The following is a 20771-nucleotide window of genomic DNA, read 5'->3' as shown; positions in this document are numbered from 1 at the left end:
GTTACTTGCGGGTTTCCTCAGGTCTGTTTACTATATTGTGTCTTTACCGGGCAATACATATCGCTCCAGTCAGCTGAAACCGGATACCTAATATGAGAAAGTGTGTGGGCCGTATATTCACTCATGAACCAACGACCAATATTCAAGTAAACATGTTACAGACCGTGTTTTGTCTCCATGAAAAATACCAATGCATACACCATCACATCAAGTACGTCACGATTGTTCATACATACCAAGTATTCGCGTAAACGAGGTGTACATACAATGTGTCGGTGTACAAACATCATGGAAAACAAATTCATGTTCTCAAGTCTCATCATGCGACGACTCTGTACATTCAATGTGGGCAGAGATGACACACGACATGATACAATGGACAGTGCATTATGCATACCGATATATTCTCAGTCAAATATGCGAACCATACACAACCATATACCCTGATTTTCGCTGAATAGCCACAACACCAACAAATCTGTACATTTCTTTTCCCTCGACCTCGACGATAGAGTTGTCATCCCAATGTACCAATCGAGTGTATGGTTCATCAGGTGTAAAATCCAAATCAAATGTCACCAAGGTATCGTTTTTCATTTTCAATATTTCCACCGCTGCATCTTGTCTGTGTCGTAAAACCACGGTGTGGGGCCAGAGGAATCTATGGAACGTTACGCGTAGTCCCATATTTACTCGTGGATATAGTCAGGTAACGACAACGTTTTCTCAGTGGTCTGCGTGGGTGAACCGTTTCAATACGTAGCTGGATCAACTAGAACAAAAGTTTCCAACCGTGTTTTATAACGACATGTAGAATTACGAGACAGCACCCTCTTGCGGAGAGGTTAACACGAAATCAGTCTTCAACCCGCAGAGACACACCTTGGATTACATTATCAAATCGTGATTGAACTCGAGATTCACACATACACATAATCTCCGTTTACGATTTCAATCCGGAGTCACTGCTCACGATGTTTAGCTGAAGTCGTTATGTGGGAGTAGCGACATCCGACATACTCATCGCGTGAAAGATTGATAACGATGATGATCGCCAAATACATTAAACCAGGTGAATCACTGTGGTCTCAGCAAAAAAGTTCACAGGTTATGACCAAGAATACGCGAGGATTGGGTGAGTAATTGAACTAGGCAACCCGATTTTACTATATGTTGAGCTCTGGATCACGATGTAAGTCTACCTGAGAATCTGAACAATCTTGCAAAATCAAGGTGTGAACCCGTGAAAGGGCTGTACTCATGTGAGATTCATTTTTCACAAGTTGGGTGGAGGTCGGTTCATACTAAGACCGTGTTACGTCCAAATATGGCTGCTTGCCTGTCTCCAAGTCATCTCTGCCCACATTGAATGTACAGAGTCGTCGCATGATGAGACTTGAGAACATGAATTTGTTTTCCATGATGTTTGTACACCGACACATTGTATGTACACCTCGTTTACGCGAATACTTGGTATGTATGAACAATCGTGACGTACTTGATGTGATGGTGTATGCATTGGTATTTTTCATGGAGACAAAACACGGTCTGTAACATGTTTACTTGAATATTGGTCGTTGGTTCATGAGTGAATATCCGGCCCACACACTTTCTCATATTAGGTATCCGGTTTCAGCTGACTGGAGCGATATGTATTGCCCAGTAAAGACACAATATAGTAAACAGACCTGAGGAAACCCGCAAGTAACCCGTAGTTGTTCGCGCGATGGGGAACATAATTTCATCCGTTTTCCGAACATCATTATCCGTGTACCAACCAGTTACCAAAGTCGAGGAGGTGTTTTATTCAGACATTTTGACTCTGGAAAATCCAAAGCACGAACCCGGACATCACGGTCATATCGAAAACCCCTTTATTCGCCAATTCCGAAAACATACATGTCGATGTACAACAGCACATTGTTATTGCATGCGAGTAACCAATGATTTTGATGGGATGCATCAGAGCCAGTGAATATTTGATTAGACAAATGTATCGGAGTCGTTGTTGGTGTATATTTTGTCACTGCCCGTTGTAACAATATACAAAAATATCAAATTTTCCGGTGTGGTTGTCAGTTTTCAAAACGAAAATGCTATTGTTACCCAGGAAAAAAAAAGATTTCCAAGTGAAAACAGTATTGGTACTCAGGTAAATGATAGTTTTCCAAACGAAAAGGGTTTGTTACCCAAGAGAAAATATATTTCCGAAAGAAAATGATTAGTTACTCTAGGTAAAAGTATTTTTCCAAGTGAAAATGGTTTGTTGTTGTAGGAGAAAATAGATTTGCAAACGACAAGGGTTTTGTTACTCTAGGAAAGGATAGAACCCAAAGTGAAAATGTATTGTTACTCCGGATAAACGATAGATCTCCAAAGGAAAGTGATGTTTTTACTCAGGTAAACGACGGACCGCCAAGTGAAAATGGTTTGTTGCTCAGGGAAAAAATATATTTCCAAGTGAAAATGGTTTGTTGCTGTGGTAAAAAATATATTTCCAAGTGAAAATGGTTTGTTGATCAGGGAAAAAAATATATTTCCAAGTGAAAAAGGTTTGTTACCCAGAGAAAAAATATATTTCCAAGTGAAAAAGGTTTGTTACCCAGGGAAACGATAGACCCCCAAGTGAAATGTATTGTTACTCTGAGTAAACGATAAATCTCCAAAGGACAATGGTATTTTTACTCAGGTAACGGTTGACCTCCAGGTGGAAATGGTAATTTTACTTGGGTAGGTATCGTATGTTTAGTGTTGTTGGTATTGTTAAACGTTGTCGCCGGTAGCTGTTGGTATACTATTACGAGTGTGAAAAGGATTTGCACTCCCTGAATGACAAAAATATCAAACTGTGCATACAACTCGGTTAGGTAAACAATACAGTTACAAATCGGATGTAAGCTTGATTTACAGATGACAGTCTGATGATGTAAAGCTCAACCACTCCAGTGTGTTTATTGCAAAGTATTTGACACAAACAAAATATTGAATAAAGACTTCGGTTTCATTACCAAGCTTGTGAAAATTGTTTTCTATTGGATATGATTTACCTTTAGAAAAACGATATAGACCGATTAAGCGACGCTGTTTCATATCCGTCGAGTGAGTCAAATTTATTTGGAGTTCGGTTTAGTGGGTTTATTGTTAGGGATTCAATCACATACAAGTAACGTCTTTCAGTGACAGAGTATTGTGATGACATTTACTTTAGCGAATGACAACGGAAAAATTTTCGATTGCATTGTCGGTGTATGTGTTAGACAAATAATTCTAGTACACCTAACTATAGGATACATTTTGGCAAACATCGTACAAATTGTTTCGTTGTGATGGTAACGACTTTCAGTGGCTTGGTTTCATGTCGGGAATTAATATTTGGGGGTTCAAAAACAATTTCAATCAATACTACAAATGAACAACAATGCAAAACATGTTAAGTGAATTACAGTGTAGCAAGTACTTCCTTGATATTACGATTGTTGTGCACCAGACATTTCTAACTGAATTGAATGCATCTAGCAAACATATTCCAATTTACTTTTGTAATGATCAAAGTAGGTGAAATGGTGCGAACGGATTAGGTATTAATCAAGCGGCGGTATGTCAATTCACCCAGTGTGATATCTTGACACCGGGTAATGTGCGAAAGTGTTTCAATTCTCACCGCAGATTACGATGATAAAGTATTGTACCGGTTATTGTTCAACAAAGGAAATTGTTGTTTCATCTTTAGTCTTGGTTACTGGAGACAATTACATTTGTAAAATATTTCTTGATATCCACAATACGCTGTGTGGTTTTTACGAACACGGCTTAATCTTACCAATCAAAACATTTCAGACATGTTAATCTAGTTTCACAAATCGATATGTTAATAACAATGTTTCTGAAAAGTTTGTTGGTATCGTAATAACCTTCAACACAACGCAGGTCTAATAATGTCATAATTTAATAATCAAGTCATGATCGACTATTACAAAATCTCATATGTCAAAATCAATGTGTCAATTCATATGTTTACATCGTGAAAATTTTCAATATAACACCTGCGTTCGATTGTAAGAATTCTCAACTACGTTGGTCAGACATTCAAATCTCGTATACTCAAATGTAATATGTTAATCTGAAACCTCACACCGAGTAGTACTTACTTTGGTTTATAAAATATACCGAGTAGTAATTACTTTATCTTACAGAATAGTAACGACTTTTACAGTTGAACAAAAAATACGAGTTGGCGGACTATGACTACAACCGAACTTGCTATGGATTTTAGATTGTAGCGATTGTATGTACTCGCGTAATCTTGTCTTCTTTCTGTACGGGTACTGTCTAGTTGGATGGCCAAGTTACAAACGGATTTACTTGACAAGGTCTTTATGATTGACTCTTTTGAGTATGGTGAGATGTTAAAATTTCGAGGTGTAATACTATTTCCATTAACTCAATTGTGACAAAAAAATACCCAGATAACTTGTTCAAGGCTTCTTTTGTTTCAAATCAACATGTGAATAATCAGTTATTGTGACAAGTTGAAATATCGTACCGAAGTTGCGAGTGGTAACAGCACGCGATTGTGTAAGTGTGAAGACAGCGAGATGATGATCGTGTGAATAAATTAATCTGAAACGCAGTGGAGTTAAAGTTTACCCAGCCTGTCTGGCAATCCTACTTCAAATCGCGATATGACAAAGTAGGTTGAAATATTCCGATTCAACTCATCGCATTGCAACTCGATCGTGTTATGTGCAAGCGGTTGTCAAGTTGGAAATGTTTACAACAATTGGCGATATTTCATTGATTGATTCTATTGTGAGTAGTAACACATTAAAATATCGCGATAGTAATTACTGAAATTCTCTTTGACAAACGTAAAGACAGGTCGCGAATAGAGTTGTAATGTTTCATTACTTGTTTCAAATCAATGTGCGTATAATCTCGAAATGTGACTGGGTGAAAATTGGTAGTCATGTTTGTCCAACATATTTCAATTCACGCAATGTCAAAGTCCAAATATTTCATTCTGGATTATTTGGATTTACCTTTAGTACACCCCGCGAATGGACTCCGACACCGCACTATAACATTTTTTGATAATAAGGATTCAAGGATTTTCAATTAACAATGCCTGAATTTTTTTTGGTAATGCTAGAGTTGGTAAATGATTAGTTGCGTGTTTTTGTTAAGCGTTTGATTTCTCAGTATTAAATATAATTATTGTGTGTGTATACTTGTGATTCCTGATTCTCATTGAGCTAGTTGGTATTGATTCTATATGCGTGAAACAGCGACTCGGAATGTGCAAATAATTTGATGTGGCTGAAAGTCGGCGTCAGTAATATTCAGGTTACGTTCGATTCAACAGATCGCGTTATTAGGATTTCTCAAAAGAATTAGAGTTGTGCCAAATTAACACATTCAGATAAGAATCAACTTGAGTTGTGTAGTAAGTTACATTTCAAGTTGACAAATTGATACATTGCTTGAATATTTTCATGATTCTTATCATACAACTAAAGTCACTCACTGTTCCGAAGTGCCAAAACATATAGCGACTTCCAGAAAGTGTCAAATTGTTGGTTTTCGAATCACCGTCTGCGACGGCTCTGTGACAAACTTATTGCGGAAATATTACCTTGTGAACGATCGGTATGTCTGTAACACCAAATCATGAGCGATCGCTATGTCTGAAGCATTATCCGGTGAGTGGTCGTTGGATTTTAAAATTATTTCACACCTTTTTGAATAAGCGTTCACTTCACAAAGGATTAGGGTTAGAGCGGAAATAAGTGACAATTTGTCGCTATTCAAGTTACCGACACTGGCGGTCTGTTATTCGTTACTTATTAAATCTTACGAGTGAAATCAAGTTCTGTGCCAAACTGCTTACGAAAATTTCACCGCGTGAGTGATCGATATGCCTGTAACACCAAGTCGCTAAAGATGGTTATGTCCGAGACAATATCTTGTCAGCGATCGCGTGGTTTTGCAAACTATTTCACACCTATTTGAAGTGTTAATTTGTGACCGTTGTTATTGTTGATATTCGAATCGCCGTCTACGCCGGCTCTGTGGTAATCTAATTACCCAAACATTACCATGCGAGTAATTCCTAGATTTTGCAAACTATTTTCACGCCTTTTTTATTGAAAGTACGACATTCCGCCCGCAGCCTATACCCGAAAGTACGAATCACCGCCGCACCCATAAGAATAACGATATATCATTGTCGCACTCGCCGTAACGTTGGGATTACTTCAAATTGGTCACACGATCGGTCATTTGTCACGACTAAACTACGATGTCTTCATGTAGAACCGTGTGAGCGATCCCTATACCGAAAGGGCGATTCACGGCCGCACCCATAAGACACAATAGCCGCATGCGACCGCACCCATAAAAACACATGGCGAGTCACCACAGATCCCGTAAGAATACACGGCAGGCGAATCACCGCCACCACCTATAGTAAAAAAGGCGAGTCACGACCACGAGTTTTCACGATATACACATTAACAAAGATTCAGTCACATGACTATTTACTTGATACATATTCAACACCGGTCGAGAGATGCATATACCGAAAAGGGTCACCCGTTCTAGACAAGTTTTCGCGGCACCGGTCGAGTGATCCCTATACCGAAAAGGGTTACCGGTCGAGAGATGGCTATACTAGCACCGGTTGAGTGATCCCTATACCGAAAAGGGTCACCGGTTCAAGACGAGTTTCGAGGCACCGGTCGAGAGATCCCTATACTCATAAGGCACCGGTCGGGTGGAAGGGGGGTCTGAAAGGGTCACCGGTTCAGGACGAGTTTTCGCGGCACCGGTCGGGTGCACCCATAAGAGACAACGCTAGTTCGCGACCGATCATACTAACTACTTGCGCCAGGACTTCTTTGGGTGAATTATACCTAATTTGGGGTCGCTGAATACGAATCTGACGTCATATTTGTTCCATCACGTCGCGTGTTTGGGATATTATTTATGTTGAATATTTCTACTTTTTTAAGGTACTCAAGTAGATTTTGGCTACTTGCAGTACTTACTGAAGTGTTAATGTTTTACAACTACTTCAACTTCTACCTGAACAGTATTCTGAATGAACTAATTACTTTTGCAATTTGATTTTTGTAAAGTAGAAAGTAATTCAAGGATAATATTGCACCACTATCATGAGGTAAATTGTCATACGAAACGTGTAAAATAGCCTCTGAATAACGGTAACTGAATATATTGTTTTCGAAGGTTCTACCAATGAGTGGTATCATTAAAGTCATTTTGCGTTATATGCAGCGATGCATCTTGCAATTTCGTATGCAGCCACCTCCACTACGTTTTGAAGGTATACGACCACCCTCCCCAGACCAATATATACTTATATATTTACTGACTTTCAGTTATTATCAGACCTTCCATTTCATCTTCTACTTGAAGTAGTTTTAACATGTCTTAGAAATGACTAATTCTACTTGTAATTGAGTAGAAATGATAGGCGTTACTTATGTTACTTGAGTAGCAACGCTGATCACTTCAACCAACTCTAGCTCATAGTAAAATGTTACGGCAAATCAGGAACCCCCAAATCAGGAACCCCCCTTTTGTATTAAGATCTGACGTTTAATCATGCAAAACACTAACAAAAAGCCTCGATGCTAACCAATGCTAATCTCTGGCTCTATTACAGAATAGAACACGTGTTATTGAGTGTCGGCCATAGAATGTCCTATGTCGAGAGCGATCGACTGTCCTAGAACCGAAGCATAGTTATTTCTATTGTGAAGTATCACGCATATCAGGTTTCGTTTGAGCTGTTAGTAAGCAGTCTCTATTCATCTGGTTATCTATAATAGACAATGCAAAAGAAGCCCTTTATATCATGGCAATACACCAAAAGAAAAACAGTTCAGTAACAGCTTTACCCGATTCCAATAAAATGTTAAAAGAATTAGCATGATAAGTACAGGTGGAGATTAATGCTTATAAATTCTTTCAAGTTATCATGAAAAGCACTTTTTTTTTCGAAAAGCAGACAGCCTGTTTCTTTTATTGTTTCAGCACAAGCTTAAAGCGTCATGTACGCGAGTGAACAATTCTCTTCTACATAATATACCAACAACACAATGTTTATTGTTTGCAAATTTTTACGTTTTACGAAAGAATGGTGTGCTGTCACAACATGCATTGACCGATTAAATCTGCAGAACGGATGTATAAAGATAGATAACGTATGGAACTAAATTAGGTACGGAGTTACTAATCGAAATCTTTATAAGAAGAGTAGCATATAAAGATGATAACTGCTACCGACTAAAAATATTTGTATCCTCATATGAATTTATGGGCCGAAAAGAGGTCCTGAGCGAAAGAAGATAGAGAACCACTGGATTCAAGTTCAGCGAAAACTCAGTTATTTTGTTCTACAACAACCCGGGTTTCATAATTATAGATGATCTCAATAACAATATTTGATCTATTGCTGTTGTACGCTGACCGTGATGTCACTAACGAAAACCGAAATTTGATTAATTTATGAAAATAACAAAATACATACCGAAAAAATTTGACGTGCTAGAAAAATTCTGACGGCAGAATCGGATTCAGCAACCTAAAATTAGCCTAATCATTAAAACTCTTGGTGCAATTTTATTTCTGAAATTTGTTGACCGGTGCGATTTTATGGGTCGATAAGAGCTTCTGATTGAACGAAGATGAAGAATCATTGGATTCAAGTTCACCGAACACTCACTCATTCTGTACTACAACAACTAACATTTCTTGATAGATGATTTCAATAACAACATTCGATCTGTTGCTGTTGTATGCTTACTGTTATGTCACTAACGAAAGCCGAAATCTGATTTATTTATGAAAATGAGAGAAATTCATCTAGAAAACAATCTGACGTGCCGATAGAGAAATTCTGAGCACTGAATCGGATTTGGCAACCTTAAATTAGCCTAAGTCAAGCATTAAATTTTTAGCGCAATTTTTTTCGAAATTGACCAGTGTCATTGCCGGATTATATTTTCATCTGCCAAAGACACATAGGACTACTCACAATGTTCAATGCGATGGACAAGACATAATGCGATGCAATGAACATATAGGAGGATTCCGAAACGACCAAGTTGTAGTTTCCTAATCTAGCACCCACATCGGACTGGTGCCCGATGTTACAGTCATTTCGATTGTAATCTATCTTGGTATGTGAATTTATACATTATTTAATGCTCTTTTCTCTCTTTCTTCATCGGATCTTTTTTCCTGACCTTTTTCGTAGCCGTTGGAACTGCAGTCACGGGGACGAGAAGTCCAGAGGGACTTGAGAAGGCAGGACTTGAACACGGGCAACCTGCGTAGATGGCACATACGCTCATCGCTACGCTATCATCGGCCAATTTCACAGCAATCAATATTCATAGTGTCGGCTCTTCCTGTTTCCTTCCGTCTCGGCACGAATGATCCCACTCGTGCGTATTGCTCAAGCCATCGTTGGCGTAGCTTGGTATAGGACATTTCGTTTGCTACATTCATTGGCCGTTGAGGAAAATTATTTGAAACTGAACCGAGTGAGTGACATCAGGTGTAGTGTTTGCTATGAAGTCTAAAGATAGTGATCGTGATTCCGAAACCAACAAGACGTTCCTGTTGGACGGGAAAAGACACCGAGTCGTGGGGAAAAGATGGGTCATTTCATTGATAGTGTGTTTGATCACAGTATTGGATGTCTTCGGTTTCGGATCCTTCTCATTTGTCAACGATATCACGTCGAGATATTTCAGAATCAATCCAGCCATGACTGACTTGCAAGCAATCGCCAATCTCGTCGGTAGACTTTCAAGCGTTGTGGTGATTTGCGTGATCGGTGGTTGGATCAGCCTTCGGCAAATCACGTTGCTAGCTTGCGTCTTAAATGGATTCGCCACTCTACTGGTTACAATGGGAGTTTTGTTAAGAATATTTGGACTCTTAGTTGCTGGGATGTTTCTATCCGGCTCCGCTGCCGGAGTTATAATAGCGATAGCACAGCTAGTGTCCGTGAATTGGTTTCATTTGCATGAGAGAGGAAAAGCGACAGCAATGTCATCGACTACAAGGCGGCTAGCATCTTTGATGTCTAACTTGGTTGCTACGAGAGCAATGGGGATGAGGTATAGCCATTATGAGCTTCAGCAAATATCGATATTCTCAACAACTTCCGAAATTATTGATCGCAGATTTAGAATTGTATTCGCTTCGACATTCGGCTCATTGTCGGTAATGTCGTTACTTTGTTGCGTTTTGGTAATATGCTTTGTGTCTAACCAGAGTGGTGTGGACCAGAGATGAGCATGGATTAGGATTAGGTTTTGAAAAAACAGGATTTGTGAAATTTTGTCGGATTTGGATTAGACATTTTTTTCAGAACGGATTAGGATTTGGATCGGATTTACCTATTTTCTGGGAGATTGAAATGTCGTGTGGCGAATGGCGACAAACTTTATTCAGATCAGTTATTAATGTACTTATGGTTACTAAGTTATCTTGAATCAATTGAATTGTTGGTTGTGAAAGAAAATTTTCGAATCCCTCCATTGCATAAATTAGTATTTTTTCTGAATTTCCAGTTGGAATCGGATTAGGATTGGACATGGACTTGAATATGAAAAAGTTATGGATTAGGATTTGGATTTGAAGGTTCGGATTTGGATTGGATTAGGACATAGAAATTCCAAATCCGCTAATCTCTGGTGTGGACACAGAAAGAAATTCTCTCGTTCACGCTTCACTTGGGTAGTCAAGATTGTTATTTTCGATCCGTTTTCAGTACTGACTCAGTGCAAAAGTTGGTATTATTATATGTCGATTTTGACGATGTTTCGTATTGATATGGGTGACAAGTTTTCGTATGGTATATTTGGATGATGTGATCTAATACTGTACCAAGTTTCAAGGTCCTCACTTCATGATTAGGGCAGTAATTTCGTTATCGAAGTCGACCGTTTATGTAGAGACCTGCAGCTGCAGCGTCTGGCCTCTCGAATCTAGCCTACCGCATAACAGAATTTACGCAAAAGCCGGCACTGGCCGGTGTCCATTTGTCCGCATGGTATATCTTCATGATGTCATCCAACACTGATTCAAGTTTTAGGGTTGTAACTCAAGGATTGGGGTGTACTCATCGCTAACGAAATTACTTCCCTAATCGTTAAATGCAGCCTTGAAAATTGACACGTTAGCTGATATAATCAAGATATACCACGCGAAATCTTGTTTCCCAACTCCGTATAGAACACTGTCAAAATCAACACACATCAATAGCGACTTTTGCGTAAAATCTGCTATGTGGTAGCCTAATTTTAGTTTAGCGCACACCTTTATACATAGTCGATTCGGATAAGACAATTACTACCCTATACCCTAATGCGTGATAGCCTTGAAACTTGGTACATCGTTAGCTGACATAATGAAGGTAAACCATACGAAATCTTGTCTCCCAAATACGTATAGAACACCGTCAAAATTAACACATATCAATAGCGACTTTTGCGTAAAATCTGTTATGCGGTAGCCTAGTTTCAGTCTGACTCTCATCTAGGCATTGTCGAATTCGGTAAGGCAATTACTACCCTAATCAATGAGTGAAAGACTTTAATCTTGGTACATTATTAGCTGATATAATATAAAGATATATCATACGAAATCTTGTATGCCAACTACGTATAGAATACCTTCAAAATCAAAACATATCAATAGCCAGTTTTGCGTAAAATCGGCAATGCGTAGGCCGCGCACACTTATACTTAGTCGATTTGAATAAGGCAATTACCACCCTAATCATGAGTGAGAAACTTGAAACTTGGTACAGTGTTCCATGATATCATGATATCGTCAAGATATACCATACCAAATCTTGGGACCCATCTCGGTATAAAACATCGTCAAAATCAACACATACCGATACCTACGTTTACGTCAAATCACTGTTTCAGACGGATCGACAATAGCATACTTGACTTCGGTAACGCAATTACTGCCCTAATCATAAAGTGAAGACCTTGAAACTTGGTACAGTATTAGATTACATCATCCAGATATACCATACGAAAACTTGTCACCCAAATCAATATGAAACATCGTCAAAATCGACATATACCAATACCGACTTTTGCACTGAGTCAGTACTGAAAACGGATCGAAAATAACAATCTTGACAACCCAAGCGAAGCGTGAACGAGAGAATTTCTTTCTGTGTCCACACCACCTTTGAGTACACTCTGGTCTAACAAGCCGCCTGTTTGCGAACATGGCGAATTACCTAATGATCAAGCACTAAACGAGAAAACTCCCTTGGTGCAGACATCACCGACTTACAGCATGAAAAGAGAGCTGAAAGATGTGGCATTTCTATTCACTTATCGCCCATACGCGATATTTGTTATACTGTACGCATTCGCGATGTCTGACAGAGCGTACGGCGCCACCCTTATATCTTCTTTGATTTTGAAACAATTCCCCTATTTGAATGATCAATTTGTGGGGTTGCTTTTTATCATTGGAATCGTAACAGAAACTGCTGCGGGACCTATAGTTGGTCAAATTCTTGATCGATATTCTAAACCGAGACGGACAATAATTTGCGTTTCTTCACTCTTGATCCTAGCCTTCACTGGTTCAGTAGCTAGCTTCCATTATAACAACATCGCTGGTGTTTATGTGTCGTATCTGACGGTAACATCCACCCGTTCTGCGTTGAGGATCTGTCTGAAACACCGCGGATCGGGAATAACTGCAACTGCCCACTTGACCAGTTCCATTCGCTTAAAATCGTACTGCATTCTAACAGTAAGTGGAGCTGCGTTCATAATATTTAGCACAGCTTGCGTGCGTGTCTTGATGAATAATCTCTGCTCCGCGATCGGTGTCTTGTTTCCGACTCCCTTTTTGTTGTGCCTTTTTATGGCTATTCTGTTTCTTTGGTCATATTTACAAGATGCTAAACAAGTGTAATATTTTATAGTAGACAAGCGTGCTTCTAGTTAGCAATGGTTGTTTTATCCAATTTTATTTCAATATATATATATGCGGTACATGGGTTCTAATCAATGCCCGTACCTACTACGGCATGCAGTCGATATTGTATCAACTGGTCAAGCACTAGCCCAATTAAAATATGTTATCATTTTATTGCTGCCATTTCGTAATACATATATGATTTCCGTGTATACTAACCCGAATACGACTACGTCTCATATCCAAGTCCAGCCAAGATCTGTTCTGGCTTGCTCCAACTTATCTAAGTTAATAGCGAACATAGAATCATGACCATGTTTAGTATGATTGCAGTTTTCACGCGTATCATTGAGAAATAGTAAACATCGCGCATCTGACCTGCATCGAATGCATGTTCTCGAAGGCAAAATTGAGACCAGGAAAACTGGTTGTAAACATCTATCTATTATCCAGAAGCCGTAATGATTTGCGATTAAGATAGATTCTAAGATAGATAGAAGATAGATCTGATTTCGCCATGAAACTCGGTGGTTGTTTAAACGTTTACTCCATAATATACTTCATCACATTATCGAATAGAATTAGGATATAAAACCTAACAACGTAGAATATTTCAAATGTTATATAATTAAAATCTCGCCGCATCACACATCAGCTATGCTTGTTTTCGATTCTGGCGCAGTTCTATTTTGTGTCGATTTTCTCCACAACTTTCCGAGCTATGGCCAGATGGCGCTCATGATTTCGAATAGCATGAAGTTTCATAAATACCTGAGAAATCAATATTAATAAACGTCAGATTATAGTTTCATCTGAACAAGACACGCACAATGTACAATGCGATGTAATCAACAGATAGAAGGATGCCGAACCACCAGTTGCGGCTGCTGTCTTTTTCACGAAAAATCAGTCAAATCTCGGAACTTTCCGTTGCGCTACGCGCGAAACATGCGCCGACAATGTTTGCAACTTGTTTCCAAGAATGTAGTGGTTTATTATAATTCATCCCAAATTAATCGGTCATATTGTTAGATGGCCATACTTCGTTAAAATACTCCCGTCACGTTGGCTAGGGTTATTTTGCACAAAATATTTGGAACTAGCTATTAGGGTTGGTGTGAACGTGAGGTTCACGTTCGCGTTCTGTGTGTGAACCTCGGAAATTTAGAGGTTCGTGTTCACAACAGAACCTTGGTAGGTTCTGCACTGTGAACCTTTTGGTAAATTGTAATTTTCACTCCATTATAAGATCTTTGGCTCAAATTTATAGCATTTCAACTGCGGGCCACTCCATGCATGGTGCTGGCAGCATAAAAAATCAACGCTTAACGAGCATCCACCATGCACCTCGACAACCTTATAAGTTTTAGTTGCTTTGTTGCAAAAATTTTCTCGGAATAACCAGCTTTCCGTTTGTGAATATTTAGTGACTATCTGCTGTGAGCTTGACCCGCAATCACACAACATCACGAGCGATATACGTATTCAGCGAATGATGCTTATTCAACCAATCAATGACATTGATATCGTCTTCTGATGTAAAAAATCGAACGGGCGTACGGGGTCAATCTTGACTTCACATCTTTACTGTATCATTAAAACAAAATCCGTGCGATTAAGGTGCTTGCTACTGCTGCATAACTTGTTGTTGTTTGTGGTATTAGTAGCGAGTATTGAAACCCGTTGTACACTCTGCTCAATATCAATGTAGCAATACTCAGACTCCGAACACATTGTCCGGTCTGGCTAAGACCGTTAAAGCGTAAAGCTTATATTCCTTGGTAAGTCCTCGTCGAAATTGTTGGCAAAGCGACGGAATGTATTGATTTTACGCAATTATTATATCCTTTGATTACTGCTGTTGATACATTTAGCGACGTTTAAAACGCCGATATGTAGGCCTACTTCAGCATTGTGGCATTATGTGGACCGAGTCTTCGCTAGGTATCGTGTGCATTAATATAGGCTATCACTTCATTGGAAGATAGGGTTGGAATTAGCAACATGATGTCACGAGGTTCACGTTCGTGTTCACACAGAACCTTTCAAAAAGGTTCGCGTTCACACGAACCTGAACCTTTCAGAGGTTCACACCATCCCCACTAGCTATTTCATCCCGCAGCTCTCAGCGTGTCAAAACCTAACAAAGAGAAAACTGTGTCACTTTTGAGAGTGGGAACCCTTTGTACATCACAGATGCTTTGTTTGGAATACATTCATGTTAAAGTTATTAACTGGGTGCAGTATTTGCAGCCGTCCCCTTATTGCCAGTCGCAGAGAGATGAATTTAGGATGTGTATACATCATCGGGCTCGAATCAGATGGTATGAGCCCGTAACCGATGGTTGTTATAACAATAACCTCGATTCCATCCCGAATATAGCACATACAATTGATATATTGTTATATACAATTAATATGTTGTTATTTAGTCGAGTGGTTCTCGAGCGCGATTCAAGCTAATTGCAATGGTGAAGTCCTAACCCGAAAAGACCGATTGGACGTGGACCCATTGTTTTTTCACTACAGTCCCTAAAATATGAGTGGGGCGTCAGACCTTACCAAATTAGAACAGGGGCCCCTGAGGAAAGAGACTAAGAAAAACTGATTTAATATATCTTGCTTCGATCTCCTGATAACAAGTCTACAAGAACATTGCAGTATGCTCCAACCAAATGTAGGAGAGATATACCGTATTCCGAATGTTCTGTGGTGCTGTTGATGTGTAATCTGACTCCAGAAGGTTACGTTGCGTAATTCGTTGCGGATATCTTTCTCCGACGGACCTGACCACGTATATTACTTTGACGTAACACGCGACAGCCTGTCTTCTAGACACTGAGACCACGACACGACGAGGTTTTGCTGTAACCGTTCCAACGGAATATAGTCTTTATCGTGCCCGACATAAATTAAAATGCATTAAAATTACATAACACGCACATATATTCATGCAATACGGGAGTATAACAGCGTGGCGGTTCTTATCAACCTTCCGTACGAAGCACAACGTTGTATCCGGTGTTTCCCGGGAATTATTTTATTCTGAGATAGTGCGTGACAATTTGAGTACGTTTACAATACTGTAACCATATACATTTCCCCAAAAGTACAAATTGTGGAGTAGGATATAAGGCATAGTATGTAAATTAAATATTGCATGTCTAGGCTCTTAAATGCAAATGAATGGGGGATAGCACGTGCGACTGATGAATTGTGCAAATTCTTTCGCTGGGGATCCGGTTCAAAATCTTTTTTAGGGCGAGGGTCTTCGAAACTGAAAATAATAAATATCAAAAATCTAGAAATAATAAAGCTCTCATCGAAAGATTCTATGTTTCGAAGTAACATACATGTTTCCAATAACGACACTCGTATAATTTTTTAAAAATTTCAATTCATTTTTGTTCGGCTATCTTGACCACTATAATTCCGAAGCTTCACGTAATCTCCAAAGGAAGTAAAAGAGCTTGTGAAACAGACCTAGCCGGACTACTACAGGCTACCAACCACCGATTTAAATGATGACGCATGATGTTTCCTGAACTGGTATTCATTTCTTTTCACGCAATTTTGTCACAATTTTACACTATGAGATGAGCAAGAGATTACTAGTTTATCATTGAATGTTTTGACATATTGCTATTCCAAAATAATCATCGCCGTCGTGTACACCACTCTAATTTTGATGTCGTCGGAATCCCTATCCTGCATTGACCAGGTATTTTTCACAGCTTGCACGAGTTCAGTAACTGGATTCACGCCGTTTTTACCCGCTTTTTGATAGAACGGAAGGTTATGATAGAAGCGAGACCATGAGCCAAGAGTCCATTGGGAATCAGGCGCAAATTCCAGCTCATTTATCTCTCTGCTTTTCTTTTCCCAGTTGATTGAGTCAAATTGCGTTTGGTGGAGCTCATATGTGTGAAAGCTCGGGTGCGACATTTGTCTCGCCTTTTCTCAAAAGCTGTCGAATCATCATTTTACCGGCCCATCTATTACGGGTAGAGCGTCATTTTCAGCCGACAGTATTTTTGATATCTGATGCCGGTAAAACAGTGCCACGCCGTTTGGTTTCAGCACTCGTTTGCATTCGGGAATGAACTTTTCGAGGTCGGCGTAGTGTACAACAAACATGGCTGTAATAACGTCGACAGAACTGTCTTCAATAGGCAGTTTTTCCGCAGTTGCAACTTTAAACTCAATGTCTGAAATTTCATTATCGAAAGAGATGGCGTACGAAATCATGGGGGCGCTCGGGTCTACTCCGATCGTATGGTGAAAGTTTTTCGCCAACAATCTGGTTGATTCGCCACTGCCACACCCCACATCAAGTAGGCATCTGGACGATTGATCTACTTTCCCTAATTGCTTGAGCCGCTCAATGATAAGCCGAACCGGAATATGTACTAATGCACGCGGTCTCTTTTGAATGTAATTTTCCACCGTTTTCTTCGTGTTGAAGGCATCTTCCAGTAATACTTTCGATGGAGCAGACATAGCTATGATGATATTCTGATATACTTTACTTTTAGTTTATAGAATTACGACGATGGTAATATTGGGCGCTGGGCAAAACCGAGAACTTGAGTGATTTGAATTGGAGTCGAATATTCGAGGATAACTCACGGTTACGTCATAATAGAATAGGCGAAGTAAGAAATCAACTATGTAATAGGGATGCTGTGAACGTGGGGATTCACGTTCGCGTTCTGTGTGCGAATCTGAGAAATGCACTTTAAAGCCTTTTCATATCTAACATTATACCATCTCTGGTTCAAATTCTTTGCATTTCAACCCTATACACAATATCTGTATGGCGCTGGCAGCAGGACAATAATTTCACAACGCTTAACGAACATGCCCTTCCCAATCTCAAAAATTTTACTAGCTTTGTTATGAAAATGCATGTCATTACTACAACATACTATCGTTATGTGATTGCTCTTCATATAGGGATAGCATATTTTGGGAATCCGAAAAGAGAACACACTTTCAAAATTTTCATACTTACAATACCGAAGTAAAATCCGGAAAAATTTGAAAATATTTTCGTAGCTTGTAGTTTTTTGACTAAGGTCATCACTTTGATTCGACTTGCGAATTACCCACTCTTCTCGCTAACGTAGTGGTTTCGACTAAAAAATGGTTATCTTACTGACTCAACTCCCGAAGTACACGCCTGACCATTACTTGAGTTCTAATTTCCTATGTCTCAGTTCAAATTTCACTTACATTTATCCAAACTTTTCAAAAAAGATAACAAATTCTCAAAAATAGAAGACATTTGCGCGTCCTCCGAGGACACTTTCAAAAAGAGGAAAAATCCTCTAAAAGGAGTACTTATGGTAACCCTATCTTCATGTATTCTAGAACTTAATCCACAAGTTTGCGGGCATTATACGGTGAGTAATAATGAACTTACTGCAATTTATGGTTGACTATGAGCAGTAGGGTTGTCCAAAATTTTGAAAATTTTGAAAATACTCTGTGATTGCGTCTCATTCTATAGGTTATTGATAAAAAAAAACAATGAGCCTGAAAGAAGTTCGCAGCAAAGCCGTCGAGATTTCGATCAAAGCGTTTCAAAGTAGCTGCCCAATAATGGACGTGCCATCGACAATAGAACGGCGAGAAGACCTAAATCACATAACCACGGATCTTGATTGGCTAATCGGCTATGCTTCAATGATCACGACAGCAGCAGCGTGCTGATTATAGGTGTTCAAGAAGTCTGCTACCGGCGGGGTTTCTGAAAGCGCATTGTTGGTAAGGTGGCAGATGATGATTTAAGATCAATTCAGAATATGTTGAGGTACGAAATACATGATGAACAAACAACAGCTGCTTCACGAAAACTTTTACAGCATGACTGCTTTATTGTGAAGGAAACGGCCGTGGCCAACATGCCGTGTTTTCATCTAGGGAAAGCAAAGGCGCTTATGCAAGGGGTGAACGAATTCCCCGTTTCAAAAGAGATCCATCATCAGCGAATACAAAACTAAAGTTTAACAATGACACTATACTTTGCGTGATCTTATTGGGCTCAAGCTGTATTATATAGGTGACGTTTTGAATGCTCTAGGGATCGGCTCAATCAGCGGGTCATGCTTGGCACTGATAAGATGCTTACAGCAAATTGAATTCACTTGTAAGTGTTGGCAAAGTCCTTAATGATAACCCTAAATAGCAGTAATTTCGCAGTTATTTTGATGTAAGTAAAATTCTGTCGAAATTTATTCTTCACATAGACGATATATAAAGGTCCATGACCAGTATAACTCCTTGTCTGACGGGTATTCATCCGTGCATTTGACGCTAGTCTGCAAGAATTCTCTTTCTCGTTTTCCAGCAGCGGCCTTGGACGGCTGCGAACCGGTGCCAGACCGTGACAAGTTTCCTGCCGGTCCGCCAAATATATTAAATTTTTTTTAATCTCAATTCTAAAATGCAAGAAGTTGGGTGCTTCTCCATTGACAAGAGAAATGAAAATAAAATTTTGAATTTATTTAGAAGTTTGGAACGTATTTTTGCAGGACGTCACAAAAGAGAGTTATGGTCTACTTTTGGCGTTCGTCACAATGGTACAAGTGTTGTATGAAAGTGTCAAAAAGTAGTCAACAACTAGTTTCGGACAAGTTATATGTGAAAGCCACGAATACTTTTAAACAAAATTCAATTAGGCAACTATTTGCAGTATAATATGAGCAATAGCAAAGAGCAAATTCACATTTCTTTCATGGGAAACTGAACAATCCCTATCAAATTAGTGGTATTTAATAGGACTTCGCGAACTTCGCCTTAGAGAAACTTCAGTAGCACTGCTTATAAATTTATACTATCATTAAGGCATCATTAAAAAAGTTTCCAATATTACATTGAAGTTGTCGTGATTAAATTTTGGGTAAATATTTGTTTTTGAAGGTTCACCAGTCCGCAAGATCTGTTTTGACGTTTTACCGGCCCCCGAGGTCAAAAAGGTTGACAACCACTGCTTTAGACGTAACTAATATCCCTAATATTTGCATTCATATACAGAAATTGACAATAACTATTCACTAAAACAAACAACAGCTGTCGTCTGTAGCAATTAGAGGTCAATCAGAGCCGCATGAACGCTACCTTGAAGCCGCGGTTGGAATCGCTAGTCTATACCGTTAAGGCGAAGTTTATATTATCTTGCAAGTCCTTATTGAAATTGTTGACAAAGCGGCCGAAGATTTTGGTTTCATGGAATTATTATAGTATTTGATTGTTCCAGTTGGTAAACAATTGGTGATGCTTCAGAAGCCAGCATGCACGTCAGCATTGTGGCATAATCTGACCTGAATCGTCGCTATAGGTATCTTATGCACTATAACCAGGGTTGCCATACCGTCCTTATTTCTAAGATTTGTCCTTATTTTGAAAGGCAATGTCTTAGAAAACTCAACTGTCCTTATTTTTAGGAAATATCCTTATTTTCGACTTGCGTCCTTATTTTGTCTTATTTTCAACAACTACAGAACTTCGATCGTTTTCCTCTGGTATCCGTGCTGCATAATATTCTAAAATTATGCTTTTGAGTCGTGATTTTATGACCATAAATGAAAGCAACTCCTTGGGTGCACATACCACAGGATATGACTTCTAAGTGGTAAGATAGCTACCGTGGCAGTGAGTGGTATAGCAGTTTGGGCTGTACCAAGCTATCGCTACGGATATCATTTTAGCACTGCTGTTTAGTCTACAGCAAAAAAGGCTGTGGAGAGGGCTGCATTTAATGTGTCGTGAAAAAT

The sequence above is a fragment of the Botryllus schlosseri genome, chromosome 1 (genome assembly GCF_051294905.1).
Source record: "Botryllus schlosseri isolate E-star chromosome 1, Bs_hap1, whole genome shotgun sequence".
Lineage (NCBI taxonomy): Eukaryota > Metazoa > Chordata > Ascidiacea > Stolidobranchia > Styelidae > Botryllus > Botryllus schlosseri.
This window is presented reverse-complemented; position numbering follows the sequence as displayed.